Source organism: Seriola dumerili, unplaced genomic scaffold (genome assembly GCF_002260705.1).
Source record: "Seriola dumerili isolate Sdu_G_001 unplaced genomic scaffold, Sdu_1.0 BDQW01000417.1, whole genome shotgun sequence".
Taxonomy (NCBI): domain Eukaryota; kingdom Metazoa; phylum Chordata; class Actinopteri; order Carangiformes; family Carangidae; genus Seriola; species Seriola dumerili.
The window spans coordinates 213,850-232,843 of NW_019174672.1; the positions used below are offsets into that span (position 1 = coordinate 213,850).

At 43.0% G+C, this 18,994-nt stretch overlaps 1 protein-coding gene across 1 annotated transcript in view; it reads left to right on the forward strand.

Annotated features, from left to right (window-relative positions):
* The first annotated feature begins 10,152 nt into the window (after positions 1-10,152).
* Positions 10,153-18,994, forward strand: part of LOC111233731 (carbohydrate sulfotransferase 8-like) — a 36,013-nt gene continuing 27,171 nt past the window's right edge. The window contains exon 1 of the mRNA XM_022761616.1: positions 10,153-10,348. The gene's annotated coding sequence lies outside the window, so the exon portion shown is untranslated. The remainder of the gene's footprint in view (positions 10,349-18,994) is intronic.

Below are 18,994 nucleotides of genomic sequence, written 5' to 3' on the forward strand. Positions count from 1 at the left end.
CACACACACACACAACACACAGACACACACAGCACCGACACTACAGGCTGGTTTTAGTTGTTTAATGATTTGATTTGTTGTGGTTAGAACCAAGAAGCTGCGTCCTCCTGCTGTTGAGACCGTCATGCAATTCAGTAATTTTTGAAGCCTTTTCCTTCGTGTTGGTTTCACATTTGTGTTTTTGTTCTGGGTGGGGTCGCAGCGTTTGTCATCTTGGCCTCGGCTCTCTCTGACGTTACACTGCGCTTCATGTTTGGTCATAAATCTGTGAGATCCTGAACCATGTGACAATCTAGACTTATGTTCCTCCCCTTTCCCCTACACAGCAACACTCACACATACAATCAATCAATCGATCAGTCGGACTTTGTTTGTATAGCACTTTTCAAACATTCAGAGAAGCAATAGAAAGAAAGCAACATGTATAAAACCGTGACTGAAAAGTAAGATATTAAAAATCACATGAAATGGGCTTCCGGGTGACGATGTAGAGAGACGACGTCGGTTTTCAGGTCTCCCGATCACACTTGCCAAAACTTCCTATTTAAACATCGGACTTTTATCTATAAAACCGTCACACGCGTGTTATAAAGTCACCCTTACACTTTTGGTACCAAAATGAACAACTCTAAACTAAAGAAAAGTAGCGAACAAGCTCCAGTTGCAACACGAGCCTAGCATAGCATAGCTAGCAAACTCTCCGCCATGGCAGCTAACACTGCTCCTGCTAACGTTGGCTTACCTGTCCGGGAGGATGCTACTGACACCATCTCCATGTCGCAGCTGGTTGCCGAGCTTGCGAAGCAGAGAGCCGGTTGAAGGATGATGTCTCTGGGCTGATTCAAGAATCTTTAAAAAGCCACTTCAGACAACCATGGATGCCCTCCGGGACACGGTCGGCTCGTTCCAAGACCCGCCTCTCAGCCACAGAAACTATCGCCGGGGAAACTCTTTGAACGACTGACCACAGCCGAACCACAATTAAATCTCTCTAACCCCAGAATCAAGCACTGTGGGACCGCGTAGACGACTTGGAAAACAGATCACGTAAGATCCAACTTGAGAATAGTGAGCATCCCGGAGGGCAGCGAGAACGGTAAGGACCCGGTCAAGTTTTATCTCTGAACTCCTGGCGGAGTGCTAGGGCCCTGGTTGTGTTTTCTGACCCGCCCGGAACTGGAGAGGGCTCACCGCTCACTCGGCCCAAAACCGAAGGAGGGGAACCAGCTAGACCATTCGTCGTGCGCTTTCTCCGCTTCCCAGCAGAGGAAGCAGCCCTGCGGTGGTCCCGGAACCATGAGGTGAATTAATCAGGGGACACCTCTGAGGTTTACCCTGACCTGAGCTCCGCGCTGGCGAGGAAACGAGCAGCCTTCAACGAAAGTGAAACGGGCTTCTCTACCAGAAGGGAGTCCGGTTCCGTCTGATGTACCCGGCCCGTCTGGTAGTAACTTTTGAGGCGGGGACGTTCACCTTCGACACACCCTGAAGACGCCCAGGAGTTTTACAAGCGCCGGGTAACTAAGGAGTAGGCTAATAAAAACGTCTGTGACTTGTTGGCACTACATCATCGAGTAAGAATGGTCCTACACCAGACACCGGACTTAACTAACTGGACTTTACATCAACAATATTTACACTCGTTGTTCACCTTGGTCAAGGTTCACTTTTCCGTTTTAACCACTATATATTATTATCGTTACTTGCTTTTCCCATTGATGTATTTTGATTACTCTAGACACAAGTGTTGAAACAACCGGTGTGGGATGTAAATATATCTACTTCAAATGTTACTTTAAAGTAGCGCAATTTATACCTGACACTGGGTTAAAGCCCACCTGCATTTGTCTTTTGCGTTTGTTTATAAATGCATGATTACTTTTTTTTTTTTTTTTTTTTTTTCTTACAACAGACCAACTTCATTGCTATATACGTTTATATAATATAACCATTTACTTTTATCGGGAGTTACCTAAAGTGAAAATAGGGTTAATGAGGACGCACTCAAGGAAGAGCAGGGGAGATATGGTGAGCTGCAGTTTTCCTCAGTTGGGAGGTAAACATAGGCATTGTTTTTATTTTGTTTTATCATGTTCTGTTGTTATTTGGGGGTTCTTTTAGGAGTAAAGGTATTGGGGAGTGCATCTCTGGATCTCAAATCTATCCCAGACAGTTCTTCAGCTTATTTTCACCCGTTTTACTATATATTTTAAGTGGAGGCCTTTCTTCAGGCCTCTGGGAAGTGGGGGCTGGGCTTGTGGTGCGGCGGGACCATGTGTTTCCCAAAACCTTACTGATAGATCTAGTAGACCATTGAACAGGACACAGGATGATAATTCAGATACAGGAGGGGCAAAATGTAAGACTTATTTCATGGAATGTTAAAAGTTGAACGGACCTTAGCTAAAGCGAGCTAGAATATTTGCACATCTGAAACTTTAAAATGGTGAGAGTTGCATTTTTACAAGGAAAGCACATTTAATGGTATACAGACCACATCAGATTTAAAAGAAACAGTGGGTTGGCCAAATTTTTCATTCAAATTTCAACTCCAGAATCACGTGCACAGCAATATATAATTCATAAAAAAAACACTGTCTTAACAAATGGCCACAAAAATTATATCTGACCCCATGGGCCGTTTTATTATCGTTTCAGGGTCCCTCTACACACACAACCCGTTCTATTGTTAACATATACGCACCCAAACGGGATTGATGAGAAATTCATAGAAAAAGTAATCTCGTCTATACCTGACCTAAACTCGCAGCTGCCTGATTTTGGGCGAGACTTTAAACTGTACAATTTTAACCCAATCCTTGGACCGTTCTAAACCCAAAATACCAAAAATCCCCCTCCAAAACAGCTTTCAAAACACTCGTCACGTTTATGAACCAAATTGATGTTTTGAAACCATGGCGCTTTCCGCTTCCCCTCAGTAGTATAAGTATTTCTCATTTTTTTTCACCATGTCCATCCATTGTATAGCAGAATCGATTATTTTTTCATTAGCAGCCTAATTAATCCCTTTGTCAAAAAATATAGAATATGCCACCATACAATTTGAATCCGACCATGCCCCATAATATTAAAAGTCTTTGTCTTCCCACTCAATTCTCTGACGGTCCCCATGGAGATTCGATAACCTCACTTACTGACAGCGAAGGATTCTTCCAGTCGATTTCAACAGCCATTGATAATTTCCTAGAAAATCCATAACAAGGATGGTGTCTCCCCTTCTTTGCTTTTGGCCCAGACTCTTTAAAGTGGTAATTAAGCGGGAGATATTATCTCTACAACATCCGGGTTAAATAAAAGCTAGGAAGCGTAGAACAAGAACCAACTCCACGTTCAATATTTGATATAGATCGCTCAATACTCTCTTCTCTCCCGATGCCGGAACTTTATAAAAAACCAAGCCTGGACTTTCAAGCCAAAAATATGAATTACTTGTGCTCTGAAAGACAGTAACGTATATTACTGAATCACGAGGCTTTGTCTACGAACATTGGCGAAAAGGCCGCGCAGACTGTTAGCTGCACTCAATTTAATAATGCTAAATCTTCCACCCAAACAGATTACACAAATACAAAAGAAAATGGGGAGCTTACTCAGAACCCCGCACGAAATCAAACAATACCTTCAAGGCATTTTACTTCCAAAACTCATATTACTTCCAAGAAGCACCCAGTGATGATATACCGTTATCGCACAACTTTTTCAAGACTTAGAACGCCCCTGTTTGATCAATCTCGGCTCATAAAAGCAGAACTGAACTACCTTGTTCGCTGACAGGAAGTTTCAAATGCAATTTCGGCGACTGCAGGGCGGCAAGGCCCCCGGGCCCCCGATGGATAATCCAATTGAATTCTATACAAAAATTTTCGCCGACTGACGCCACTCTATTTTGGACATGTTTAATGATTCGCTGGGTATGGGGCCTTGCCGCAAACACTAACTGAGGCATCCATAACACTTATACCGAAGCCTGGGGAAAGGACAAGGACACAGTGTGGATCATAATCGGCCCATCTCGTTGTTAAAATAGCGATCATTAAAATTCTGGCCAAGGCTCTTTGCCCGTGCGCCGGAATTTTAACTGTGTGAGGTGATCTCTCCCCGATCAAACAGGTTTATGACTGGTCGCCACTCCTTCTCTAACATCCGGGAACCTTTCTCATGTCGTATATTCCCCTGCATCCGGGAGGTACAGATGTGGTGTCTCCCTGGATGCTAGAGAAGGTTTTGACAGAGGTGGAGTGGGCGTATATGTTATATTTGAATGATCTAGCGGCCTTTGGTTTTGTCCCCCTTTTACTGCCTGGATTAAACTTCTATACGCCCTCACCAAAGCATCAGTGGTTACAAACGGGAACGCGATCGGAATTTTTTCACTGTGAGAGGCGAACACCGTCAGGGAGTGCCATAATCCACTCTTGTTTTGCATCGCCATTGAGCTCTGTCCATCAGTTAAAATCTTCCCCCAGATATAAATGGAATATCTAGCATGGGGAGGAACACCGGTGGCTCTAATACGCCGATGACTTACTGTTGTCCTTGTGTCTGACCCGGTGCGGTGTGTTCTCCTTACTAGTTCAGCGTGTTTGCATAGGTTTGGTATCTTTCGGATATAAGACTAACCTACGAAAAGTGAGTGGCCTTTCCCGGTGAACAACCTAGCTTGCTTGCAATTCCACAAGTACCTGCCATTCCATCTGTCTAAATCTGGTTTTTAGATATCTAGTGGAATCAATATTACGCGGACACTTCTCTAAACTATTTCAAGAGAAAACTCAACTCCCCTCATTGATAAACTAAAAAACGACTTGCAAAATTGGTCAGGTCCATCTTAATCTCTCATTGCTGGAAGATCAACTGTTAAAAATGAACGTGTTACCCCGATTCCTCTATCTTTTCCAGTGTTCTCCTATATTTCCCCAAAATCCTTTTTTTCAGGTCCTTGATAAAACTATTATCATCATTCATTTGGGGGGGAAAGCCCTAGAATACAAAAAAGACTTCTGCAGCGACATCGATCCAGGGTGGATTGGGCTTGCCCAATTTGCTTCATAATCACTGGGCACCAATAATTCGAAAATCATATACCTGGGTTTCATTGCTGCCAAAGCTGTTCATGGTGTGAAATTGAAAATGAAGTCGTGCTATTGACATCGCTTCCGCCCTGGTTACTTCGAGCCTCCCCTGTCTACTCCACTTTATCTTCTAACCCTGTTGTTATAATACTTTACGAATTGGTCACATTTCGAAACCCACTTTGGTTAAACTGATTTTTCTCATTCTGGCCCCTATCTGTGATTAATCACCTCTTTGTGTCCCGCCTAGATTAAGACAACGCCTTTGCCCAGTGGAAAAAGACTAGGCTCTCCAAATTTAAAATCTCCTACAGCGAAGGGTGTCTTACTCTATCTTTAGTCATCTCTCTCAAAAATTTCAACCTCCCCACCTCAAGCCTTATTTCGACTATTTCCAGGTCCGACATTTCATCGCAAAATTTTAGATACAAACTTCCCGAGCGGCACCCCAACTTACTGTATGGACGACATCCTCCAAATTCCTCCAACTAAAAGGCTTCATTCAAGAATCTACTCCACATATCATTCTCTAGGAGACAACTCTCTTCAATAAGGATTAAGGTGAATGGGAGGAGGAGCTTGGGGATTGTAATACCTGGAGAATCCTGGGCTGATGGCCTCTGAAAGAGAGTCAATTGGAACTATTCATGTGCAGCGCTAGGGTAAATTCCACGTTTAAAGTCTTTGCACCACCCACACTCTCCAAATCTATGGCTGGCCAGATTTCATCCCGAGATGGATAAAGAATTGCAGCAGATGCAATTGCTGCCTCGGCAAACTCAAACACACATGTCTTCTGGTCATGTTCTCTCCTCTCAGACTACTGTGCAACAATCTTTCAGAACTCTTTCACCAAGCATTATCCCTAAATCTGCAACCTAAGCCCTACTCTGCCATCTTCGGTTATAGTTGCCAGCCGAACAGCAGACTATCTATAAGCATAAGGACGTTATAGCATTTGCAACTCTACTGCTCGTAGGAGGATTTATTTTGCACTGGAAAATCCTCCAGACCACTCCAATGCCTCCTATGGATGAGAGTTGACGTTATGCTTCATTTTAAGTCTTGAAAAGAGTCAAACACACACTGAGAGGTGTCGAAAAGGACCTCTTCTCTACTTCCACCTGGAGTCCAATTATGTCTTCATTAACAACTTGAACAACCCTTCCTGCAACACTCGTGAATCCATCGTTTACTAGGTCCTGCGGGACGGATGCATTGGTGTCGCTACGGCAAACGCAGCCTCTCACTTATTCTTAAGGCTTTACTTTCATAGTACTTTCAATTAGCTACCGCAACTTTTTTTTTTTTTTTTTTTTTTTTTTTTTTTTTTCTTTCTCTGCTTAATTACCTATACCTGTTGACTGATACCCTTATATATATCAATTTCATAACTTTTATTCATCTATTTCTTTACTCATTTCCTTAGATTAGGATGCACTCGATGTTGTAGGGTGGGGGGGTGGGTGGGGTGGACGTATTCGTTTGTATATGTGTTCTGTGAAAAAGGAAAAATATTACCTTTTTGTACAACTGTCTTCTTATACCTTGTCCTCAATAAAAAGATATTTGAAAAAAAAAAAAAAAATCACATGAAATATTAAGAATTAAGACGGAGTAGTAAATGATAAATAATAAAATGCTAAAAGAGAGGAGATGTTTGGAAGAGAATAAAACCAAAAATAAAAGTAGAAATAAATTAAAGTAAGAAAGTAAGAGAAATAGTAAGAAAATAATCAAAGAATAAAATACCAGTAAAAGAGCTTAAAATATATAAATAAATAGAAAGATAAATACATAAAATTCAATTAAACACCAGACTAAAAAGGTAGGTGTTGAGTTTGTCCAACAGTGTGGGGACAGATGTGTCACACAGGTGTGAGTCTATTTAAAAAACAATGACACCTGCACACACTGACTCCATGTCTCAACATATAACCAAATAAACCACGTTTAGATCCAAGTCAGATCCTCATCAGGTCAGAGTCCGTTCATATTTAAGATGAATTCGGAGGGAAACAGGAAAGGACCGAACTCAGACACTGACGCTGATTCAGAAGAACATCGTCTCAAATATCTCTGTGCTGCAGATTTCCTTCAGTGGAGGAAGAGACACAAACAGGAAACAGCCTCAGACCAAAGGCACACAATGTAAACAGACAGTCAGAGTGTCCATATACTTTAGGCCATATAATGTGCATAATGTATACACAGTGCACACATGGCTGCAGTACAGGTGAGGGAACAGTGAATCTCAGCGTGCAGGTGTGAACAGGCAGCGGAGAGAGAGAGAGGTCACGACCCCGTCCTCACTCAGCTGTTTCTCTTCATGTTTTCTGAAAACATCCGTTAATCTGCATCAAACACGAACCAAAACAGCTCCGAGCCCAGCTCTGTTCGGGTCGTCCTGCCTCACAGTCACAGCCGACCCTGAAAGGTTCAAAGGTCAAACACTAAACTCCTGCTTCACCTGATCCGGTTCTTCTGATCCAGTTATTCTGATACAGTTCTTCTGATCTGGTTCTTTTGATCTGGTTCTTCTGATCCGGTTAATCTGATCTGGTTAATCTGATCCAGTTCTTCTGATCCGGTTCTTCTGATACAGTTCTTCTGATCCGGTTCTTCTGATTCGGTTCTTCTGATCCGGTTCTTCTGATTCGGTTAATCTGATCCAGTTAATCTGATCCAGTTCTTCTGATTCGGTTAATCTGATACAGTTCTTCTGATTCGGTTAATCTGATACAGTTCTTCTGATCTGGTTCTTCTGATCCGGTTCTTCTGATCTGGTTCTTCTGATCCGGTTCACCTGATCCGGTTAATCTGATACAGTTCTTCTGATCCAGTTCTTCTGATTCGGTTAATCTGATTCGGTTAATCTGATACAGTTCTTCTGATCTGGTTCTTCTGATCCGGTTCTTCTGATCTGGTTCTTCTGATCTGGTTCTTCTAATCCGGTTCACCTGATCCAGCTTCATCTGTGATGTTTCAAAGGAGAGAGACGCTGACCGATGGATTATTTCATGTCTGGACTGGGAGCAGAGAGCTGGTGGATCTGATCTGTGGACCAGAGGTCTTCAGGTCTCAGCTCAGTGTCCCCTGAGGACAGACCTGTTGTGTGGAGCCTGATCAGTGATAACCACTGTGAACCTGCAGATAACACACTGACAAACAGCTGCTTCAACAGGGAGAAGAATCAGCAGAAAAACAAACACGAGAGCAGAAACAGAGAGTCTGACACCGTCTGATTAACCAGCGTCAGACTGTACAAACCTTACTGCCCCACATTAACCCGTCAGCTGAGACCCAAACAAACAGATCATGTGACCGTCCAGCTGCAGAGAGTTTTATAAGTTATTTACGTTTTAGAAACTAGATCTGAAACCTGATGAGACTGTTGGCTGTTATCATCCTGGCATCTCATATGTTTTAAATTTTCCTTGTGTATTATTTGTTATTACAACTTTATTGTTTGTTGTTTAAATTGTATTGTAAAGTCTTTTTGGACTCTCTGCTCATGAATTGTTTTTGTTCAGTTTTTTAAATGTACATTCAGGTCTCTGAGATTTCTGTGTCAGTGGGATTCAAGAAGAGGAAAAATCAATTTATAAAATATTAGACTACCAGCAGTAAAATGAAAATGAACTCTACGACAACCAGCTGCAACATTAAAGTTATACTAACACATACTGCACCAGTAATGATACTACATACAAATAATAATCATAATAACATTAAAGGTGCGGTTGTGCTGTAGAAGAAGCAGCAGAGGAGAAGATTGTCTGTAAGCAGCACTTTACTGCTGGTTGAAGTGGAGGCAGTTTAACATGTATCACATGATCATCTGGTTTATTTCATTTGAGTCAAATCTGAATCTGAAAGGAAAATAAACAGCTGTTTGAAATGTAAACAGAACAAGTATAGTGGAGAAAAGTACTCAAGCGAAGTACAAGTACTTCAAGTTTGTACTTTGATAATAAAATATTAAAGTGTTTATTATGGAACATGAACCAGCAGGAGTCTGTGGATCTGTGTATTTATCATCATATCACCGGTATGTTTCACTGCTCAGAAACATCCACCTGCCGCCCGCCCTCTCCCCGGCTCCTCCCCGGCTCTCTGAAGCTCCCTGCGCCGCCGTTGCTTGGCAATGGAGGCGGTGTCGGCGGCGCGGAGGTCCCCGGGGACCGCCGGTAAACAGCAAGAAATAGAAGCACACACACGCACAGGCACGCGCGCGCACACACGCACAGGCACACACACTGCTGCTCCTGCTGCTGCTGCTGCTGCTTTATGCGTAGGCTATAGTCAAGCTACCACAATAAGAGCTACCGTTTCCGGTCGGTGGTAAATAGTGTAAAAGGCTTTTAGACAAAATTTAATTGAATATTTAAGACTAATGACAAACAACAACAACAACAACAAGTTTTGTTTATTTTTCTTTTTTTTTATTTAGTGTTTATTGGTAAAAATGTAATCTTTATTTATCATTATCTCATCGTATCATATCGCATTGAATCTTATTGTATCTTATCTTATCCTAGTATGTAAATGTAAATTGATTAATTAAAATCATAGTTCAATGCTGGATGAATTAACTCACAGTGATATATGAATTTAATTTAAAAAAAAAAAAACTTTTTCCAATTAATAAATAACATGCGTGTAACCTCTATTCTGCATATTGAAATATTTAAAAAAATGAAAATGGAAAAAAATAAGTTAACAAACAGTTTGACTGTGTAGAAACTGTAATGTTCCCGTTGATGTTGCTACATGCTATTTGCATGTACTTTTAGTGTTGATATTTTTATCTTCTACCATATATACATGTCTATTTTTGGATTCTACACAACAGTCAGCTCAGCTTTGTTGCACAAACACACTTGACCAATTTTGTTTTTGATTCTAGTTTAGCGAAGTCCCGTCTAATCTTATTTTGAAGGTGACACAGCTTGACATCCGGTATCTTCCTCCTTCTCCTTCATGAGCTTGACGCGCCATCTTGTCCGCCCTGCCCGTCCTCAGCGAACTCTCTCCGGTTCTCTGTTCGCAAGTTTGGGCGTGTTCCGCTCCGGTTCCTCGCTTCATCATAAACGGACACTTCACCGTGAAAACGGGACGTTAACGTCTTCCGGTGGCTCGTCCTGTCCCCGGTTTGCAGCCGTTACTGTTGTTTCTAACAGTCCCCGGGAGAAGCTGACTTTCTAGCGGACCGGTAAACTCCGCTGACAGCGTCCATGCTGATCCCCACACAGGTGAGTGAAACCGGCGGGAATCATCAGGTTTGTCCGGTGGTTCCTGGTGTTTCGGTGCTTTACGTGAACTCTCTCCTCGGCACTAATGTGTCGTTGTGTCCGCTGTTTGTGCTCACTCGGTCCCACTCTTTCATTTACATCCTCCCGGCCCCTGGTGTTATCTGATAACTACCGTTTATCTGCACGGGAGCGGAAAGTAGCACTTGACGATCGGGTTACAGTGACCGGGTCTGAGAGTGGAAACGTTCAGTCAGGTCGTATTAACATTATGGTGTTTAATAGTGTTTTTAATGTCCCATAGTGCTGACACATAAAACCTGCAGGGCTCAGATATGTTGGTGTTTATTGTCTAATTTATTGGAGGACACGTTAATTAACTTTATTTATTTTTTAATCAGACTGAGTTTGGTGAAAAAAAGATGGAGGATCATATGAGAGTTTAAACCCACAGGTGATTCAGGCTTAATAATATGATGAATGTGTTGTTGAATTGTTACTGTATGTGTCTTCGTTGGATTGTAGTGTTGAATTTACACAATCAGGAGCTTTGATAACACAACTCAGTTATTGAACCAATGTAAACCAATGTTTACCAATATAATAACATCATAAGGGGATGTTTAGGTACACATATTAGATAGAAGTTTATAAGTAAGTTTTGTATAAATGTCAAAAGATACAAGGTCTGTATTGTTATTCATACACTCTTAAAACAAAGTAACCCAAGCTGGGATTTAAATTCTTTAATTAATATCAGTCAACTTCCGCTGCTACTGTTAAAATTGTATTAAAACTGTTATAAGATGATGGAACGATGAAACAAGCACATAATGTTCCAGCCCTTCTTTTATTGCTACAACTACAAAATATCAAGTTATCCATCAATTTGTATTGAAACTTCAATACAATTTTTATTTTACATTTCAAATTCATGTTTCTCATGGTCTTTCTTTTGGTAGCCTAAACTGCATAAAAATGGCGGACTGTGAAGAATGATGATTCTCAGCCCAATGTTAGGTCAAACCTACACAACCTATTGGGTTATTAAAATAACCCAGCATTTTTTAGTGAGGATGTTTCTCTGTTGGAAACTGAATGTACAGACTGAGACTGATGAAGAGGGATGTGATGGAAAATGTTGATAAATCTGTAGAAGTGAAGCTGGTTGTGATCGTCTGCAGCACTGAAGCTTTAACATGTTTTATTGAGTTGAGAGAAACTGACTTGTCTGGTTTGGGTGCAGCGTGTCGGTCTGTGAACACATGTGCTGGATTAAAAGAAAAGGGAAAGGCAGTGGTTGAATTTCACTTCACTGTCTCGTGTCCTAAACTCTGATGATTTTGCCTCCACACAGTCGATATGACAGCTCCACCTGTCTGCTCTTAAACCAATTATTTCTGATGGTGTGCACCTGCCTTAGCGGCTCAGCCTCCTGGAGTTGAACACAGTCTGGAAGCTGCTGCAGCATCTCGTCATGAAACTCGTACATTCACCAGGAGGAACGAGGAATATCTGAGCAGGAAGGGAAAGAAAGAAAGGGATTTTCAGCAGCTCCACATTTTCCTGAACTTTTCAGCAAACGTGTCTGAAGTTGTGTTTGTCAGGAGGGAGATCTCACTCGCTCGCTGTCTCTGGCTCTTGGGTGTTTATGTTTTCATTTCAGCTCATTTCACATCAGGCATGAATACAAGCCAGAAATGACTTCACAGGGTTTTCGGAAACAATTTCCTCAGTGGAGCAGCTCAGTGCTGCTGGTCTGTGAGGCCACATTTCTCTTTGTGCTGATGGACGACTGTGACGACTGACTGACCTGGTGCTGCAGCAACCAGCTGTTATCATCACTGATTAGTCTGCGCTTTGTTTTTGTGATTAATTGATTTCTTCTGTAAAAATGCCAGAAAAGTGTAAATTTACCTGTTTTAACACGACATCTTCAGACTGTTTGTTTCATCTGAACGTTTATCCAACATGAATTTTCCTGGAGTTCATCCTGTCAAATGAAGAGTAAAGGTCACATTGCATTAGAAATATATGTATATGTGTATATGGGCCAGTTCAGCCTTGATCATACATCAGTCCAGATGTGGACAGCTGCAGACTTGTACCTGCTTCTATACAAACAAACACATTAGAAAACATGATGGCGACAGTAAGAAGAAGAGTCAGTAAAATGAAACTTGTGAATATGTTGAGACACCTCTACGCTGTCTGATGAGACAGACTGATGAAGTCTGGGACGTCTGATTCTGATGGGGTGTTGAATTTAATCTCACAATCAGATCCAGGACCAGTTCAGACCGTGACATATTTCATCACATTTCAGTCTCTTGAAAGGCTTTACAACAATGACAGTACATATGTAGAGCGCAGTATAACAGACCACATGATTAAATGTTACACTGACTTTATGAACAGTTTCATCATGTTCACAATATTACAAGCTTTCATGTGCAGCAGCTCGGTGTCTGCAGAGACCGACTCTGTCCTGTGTCTGAATCACAGGTAAAGAAACGGCAGAGTGAGAGATGGATGAAAGGATGATTTCATCTTCACTAATTAACCATAACTAGGTAGAAGCATCGTGTGATTCAACTGTGAACATTCGATTTGTTTTTATTGGCTCTTTCTTGTCATCTGCTTTAGTGATGATCAGATCTTCCAACGATTACAAATGTTTGAGTTTCAACAGGAAATATATATATGAGAATATTCTTCTGTTTCTTATTCTGTTTCCTCACTTGGAGAAATAAAGTGCAATTGTATCAATGCACCTTATCATTGTGATGTTCTGTTGCACTCATGTGCACCCTGAATGACAGACACACAGAGAGGGCTGGTGACCCTCCAGGATTTGTCCCAGTACACCTGATGGTCAGTCCGACTGTGAAGGTGTTTGTGGCACCTGGTTGCTGAGTGTGTAGTACACAGTGAATATCAGTAGGTAATAAAAATCTATCCAACTTAATGTTAGTTAAATCTACCTTTCCTATCTGGTGTTTCAAATTAAAAGCCCTCTGTAGACTCATGTAATTGTGACTTCATGACATTGTAGCGGCAGTAAAGGGGAACACTGCAGTGTCCTGGTGAACGTGCAGTCGGTGTGCTGCGTGGTCTCAGATTTTGGACTGCATGCACACATTCACATTGAGGTCTGCATGGACCCATGTGGACTCTGGCAGAACCAGGAGAACACAGGAACCATGAACCCTGACAGCTCTGTTCGCTGGGCAGCAGTAGAGGAAGTTGTACCGATGTCTGGTTCTAAACCAGTTTAGTGGATTTTGAGACCAGTCCCTGACCTCTGTTTCCATCGCTGTTAGTTTGTAGTTTGTTCATTTTTATTCCTCCGAGTTGGCGACAGTCAGAGCGGCAGCCATTTTGTTTTTCAGGTTGTCCGTCCTTCTCATTCTCATGGACACGATATCTCAGCAACACCTTGATGGAACTTCTTCAAATTTGGCACAAACATTCACTAGGACTCAAGGGCAAAGTGATTAGATTTTGGGGGTCAAAGGGCACGGGCATGGTGACGTCACAAAATACAGTTATGGCCTTGTGAATGCCTTGACAGAACTTCTTAAAATTGGTAAAAACATTCATCTAGACTCAAGGACACCCTGATTAGAATTTGTGTGGTTCGTCTGCCCCTGGTTCAGCAGGATCAGCCTGAGTGTGAACACTGTGGGAACAGAGACTGAACTGGTGGTTTGGCAGCTCTGAAGCTGTGACACCACAAACAGCTGAGCAGGACTGGAGTTGGTCTGAATGGTTTCTGTGGTTGATCTTTGGACTGCTCCACGTATATATATATCCAGCTCTGGTGCCACGATATAGTTTATGGTTACACCTGTAGTGGAACCCTACAGGATAGAAGGTAATTATATCTAACATGTTATATCTAAGGAGGCGGGTCGGTGTTCAGCTGCTCTGACTGAGTTCACTGATCTCCTGTAGTCACAGTAAAATATCTGCGTACTGTTTCCTCCTGGCAGATCAGAGTTAGCTGAGGGTTGAGCCACAGGAGCCTCAGACAGATATCATACCCACCTGTCACACACTGAGGGGGGAGGAGGAGGAGGAGGAGGAGGAGGAGGAGGAGGAGGATTCATCTAGTGCTTCATCTCCTCTGTCAGAGAGAAGCTGAACGAGCTGCTCTGTGATCGCGCTGAATTATTTCTCTCCTCGCTGCTAAATATAGCCACTGTCCTGAGCACCACACACACACACACACACACACACACACACACACACACACACACACACACTGTACTTGTGAGGACCCTCAATGACATAATCCACCACCTAAACCTGATTCTGACTTTAAATCTGAAACCAAGTCTTAACCCATAAATTACCACTGTAAAAAAAACAAACACACACACACACAGTGACATACACATATAGTACACAACAGTACATGTCAGGCAAGTCTGCAGACACAAACATACCCTCACAAGTAAATACACAAATACATTTAAAGAGTATCATGTTAAACCATCTCCACTCTATGATTAAAAGCTAATATATATATATATATATATATATATTTATATGTTCATAAAAAAGATGTTGAAAAGGTTATAGTGTGTGTGTGTGTGTGTTTTTCCTCAGTCAGTTTTATTTGAATAATCCACACGAGTTATTTTCTTAGTAAATAATTTCAGCTGTAAATTAAATGTAGTGAGGTGTTGTCGTCAGGTAGAAACTCTCCGCTCTGCCTCGTTAGTCATCTACCTGCTGAATGAGATCTAAAGCTGCATCAGTAACTGTGGCTGAGCCTCAGCTGTGTTTACAGGATGCTGACACTCCCCCAAACTTCAGGGTCCTGTGAAGCTCCAGGCGGACTGTGAGTCAGCTGGGCTCTGCTGATGCAGCTGAAAACCACCACAGCACCAATAAGTCACCTGGAATAATGAGGGTCCTGATGTGCTTCGTTACGTGTCCTCAGAGCTGGGTGAGAGTGTCTGTGGTAAACATCTAGTGTTAAGAGCTACATCACCTCATCTTTGTGCTTCTATGATCCACATTTCTACATTTAAATGATTTGTTGGGCCGTGTTTATTAGAGGGCGGAGCAAAAGCGGTCACCTGACACACTCAAACCAGGTCTGTTACAGTTTGTGATCAAAGCCACAAACCGGTATGCACTGAGGTCTCGACTCCACACGCCCCTCCCAGGGAGTTAGGGGCGGAGTCAGACACTGCCAAGATGGCAACGGTGGAGCAGCTATCAACCTGTGGGTGACGTCACAGAGGCGACGTCCGTCTTTGTTTACAGTCTGTTGATCTTACTTTGACATATGAGTTCAGTCTGTTAAACAGCTAGCTTAGCTCGCTAACTGCAGCAGGTCTCTGGTCCAGGACCGGGGACTGGCTGCAGGGAGGGAGACAGGAAGCAGGCGGAGCTCGGGCAGAGGCTGAACTTTCTAATGAAAATACAGCAGCTCATGAATAAACAACATCACTGTCCAAACAAATACTCCACATGAACTAAGCAAAACATCTGAATGGTTGTGACAAGTTGAAACCAAAGCATTGTGGGTAAAGAGCAGCGGCGAACAGACAAACATTAGAGAGAATCATCACAACAGTTGAAGGATTCGAATCACGACTTCCAGTCAGGACTTTCAGAATAAAATCAGAGCAGAAACAGGATGCAGATCGTGGACACACTTGTCATGTGATCTTTAGGCCAGATCGCCCCTCCCCCTCCCTCCTCCCCCTGAGCCACCAGTGCTTAAATTAAAGCATTTTCCCAGCACATCTGGATCCAGCTGTTGTAGAAGAGAACAACTGTACACATGCACAGAGAGTTTAACGTACGAGGTTCACAGGGGCCCGACAGCTACTCTTTGCCCCGGGGCCCCCGGCAGCTCAATCCAACCCAGTAAACACTGTGGGGAGGGAATAGACTGTGGCACAAGACGGAGACAGGAAGGACAGGAGACATGTCCTGACATGAGCTTTGTGTTGTTCCTCTGTCACATCGTTGTGTATGTGGTTGATCTGATCACTGAGCACACGAACGCAGCAGACTGTGAGCTGTGGAGTCCTAATGGAAGTGAACCAGGTCTGATCCTGCTGAGGTTGAGCTCTGTGGTTGTTTCTCAGGCTACGTCAACACTGCTATGGACATGAAACTAATACATTTAATATCACGATTAGAGAGACCAAAATTATCAGTGTCATCACCGTCTTGTTAAAATGTGTTGAAAATGTTCAAAAAATATGAAAACTTTCACCAAGTTTTATAATGGAAACCGTAAGTAAATAATGAACAGCACTTTTTGTTTGCATATAAACACTTAGATAAAAAACCTGCTGATACCTGCTAATTATGGTGGCAAAAGGTTTTAGAAGGAAAAATGGTTGATGCCAGTTAAATTAACCACAGTAATTAACCACGGTAACCAACCATGGTTTAAGTGATAATTAAAATTTAAATGGTAAAACTCACCGTCTGGCATTTTTATCGTGATTTAGCGTGAAACTTGTAACTTTCATCTCTACGCTATTTCGTTTTCGTCTCCCGCCCACAGGACTCCAGAGTTTTCAAATACAGGAGACGGAGACTTTTGGAAACACTGTTTTATTTTGAAAACTCTGGGGTTGTGTTTTATTTTGAAGACTCTGGAGTTGTGTTTTTATTTTGAAAACTCTGAGGTTGTGATTTATTTTGAAGACTCTGGGGTGGTGTTTTATTTTGAAGACTCTGGGGTTGTGTTGTAGTCTGGACAGACAGAAAGTGAGACCTCTGTAAACAATGAGGTCACACTCACGGTCTCTCCTGATTGGCTGTCATCAGCCTGGACTACCAGTGGTGAAAACAACATGATAATGAATGACTGTGTCACTGACCTTGTTGTCTTTGCTAGCAGCTGTTGTTCACTTACATTCTCTGTTTTAATGCTACAACTGCAGAGGAGACAATCTACTTCCTGTTTACACCGGCTCGCACACGCTCAGTGTAGGTGATGGTCATGTGTGTATTTTCAGGTGCGTTCGTCTGGACAGAGTTTTAAAATAAAACGTAGCAGTGCCTCAGTGGCAGTGACCTTAAGGTGAAGCTTCACCTCCTGCTCCTCTCTGAGCCTCAGACCGAGGAGCTGCAGTGGTTTGTTTCCAGCAGAGAGGATCTACATATATATCACTTCTTTAAAGGAACCACAGTCGTGTGAGTCGCTCTCTCCTCAGTGGTTCAGTGTTAGGATTCAATTACCATAAGCACCTTTAATCTGAACACACGGCCTCTCGCAGAGGAAACTCCATCCCTCCTCCCACGCTAATGAGAAAAACCACACTCCAGCATCTTTTGCCCCACCCCCCCCCCCCCCACCCCCCTGTCACATCATGTGCAAAGGGCAGTTATTTATGGGACGGGACGCGTTAATAATACATTAAAAAGACACCTCTGCTTCCCGAAACACCACCACCTCTCCCCGAAGATCACCTGTCTGCACATGACCTTCTCTCTCTCTCTCTCTCTCTTCATCTTTCTCTCCTCTCTCATCTCTCTCGTCTCTGTCTCTCTGCTCTCCGTCTCTCTTCCTCCTGTCTCTCTCTCTCTTCTGTCTCTCTTCTGTCTCTCTCTCTTCTCTTGTCTTTCTCCTCTCTCTCCCTCCTCCTCTCTCTCTCTGTCTCTGTCCTCCTCTCTCCCTCTCTCTTCTTCCTCATCCCTCTCTCGCCCTGATGGGGAAGCCCTGTTGCTGATATGGATGTTTGTAACGACTTCCTCCAAAGAAACAGGAACTCCAGGGAAGCGACTGTGCGTCTGTTGGTCTTATGCTAAGGAGGCTGAGCTTCCACACAGAGCTGTGTGTGTGTGTGTGTGTGTTGGTGTGTGTGTGTGGTGTGTGTGTGTGTGTGTTGTGTGTGAGTGTGTGTGTGTGTGTGTCTGTGTGTGGGTGTGTGGTGTGTGTCGTGTGTGTGTGTGTGTGTGACATAAATCACAAAACAATAATTATTTATTATATCATGTTACAATGAGAGGCTCCTCGTCCTCCACGGAGGTTCAGGTCACATGCTGCTGATCCAGAGAGAAACTATGAACCATTTGTTTTGAAGTCAGTAATGGCTAAAAAGTGTTTTGTGAGGTCACACTGACGGCGTGACCTTTGACTTTCACCACCCAAAATCTAATGTGTTCATCCGTGAGTCCTGGTGAATGTTCGTACAAAAACCGTCAAAGGTGTTACTGAGATATCGTGTCCAGGAGAACGGTGAACTGATTTAAATTTTGGAGGTCAAAGGTCAAGGTGACTGTGACCCTACAAACCTAATCTTCCTTCTCAGGAAAGTGATGTCACACTGAATCAGATCAACATATTGTTCAGGTGTGATCTGAGGAGGAGGCACACACGTGTTCCTCTCACTGTCAGAAGTCTCTGTCTCAGTCTGAGTCTGTCTGTGTCAACAGCTGATGTTGGATGAGACGGACCTGGAACCAGGACCTGGACCAGGGGACCCAGGACCTGGACCAGGACCAGGACGCAGGATCTGGACGCAGGACCCTGGACCTGGACCTGGACCAGGACCAGGATCTGGACCTGGACCAGGACAGGACCAGGACTGGACCTGGACCTGGACCTGGACCAGGACCTGGACCAGGACCTGGACCTGGACCAGGACCAGGACCAGGATCTGGACC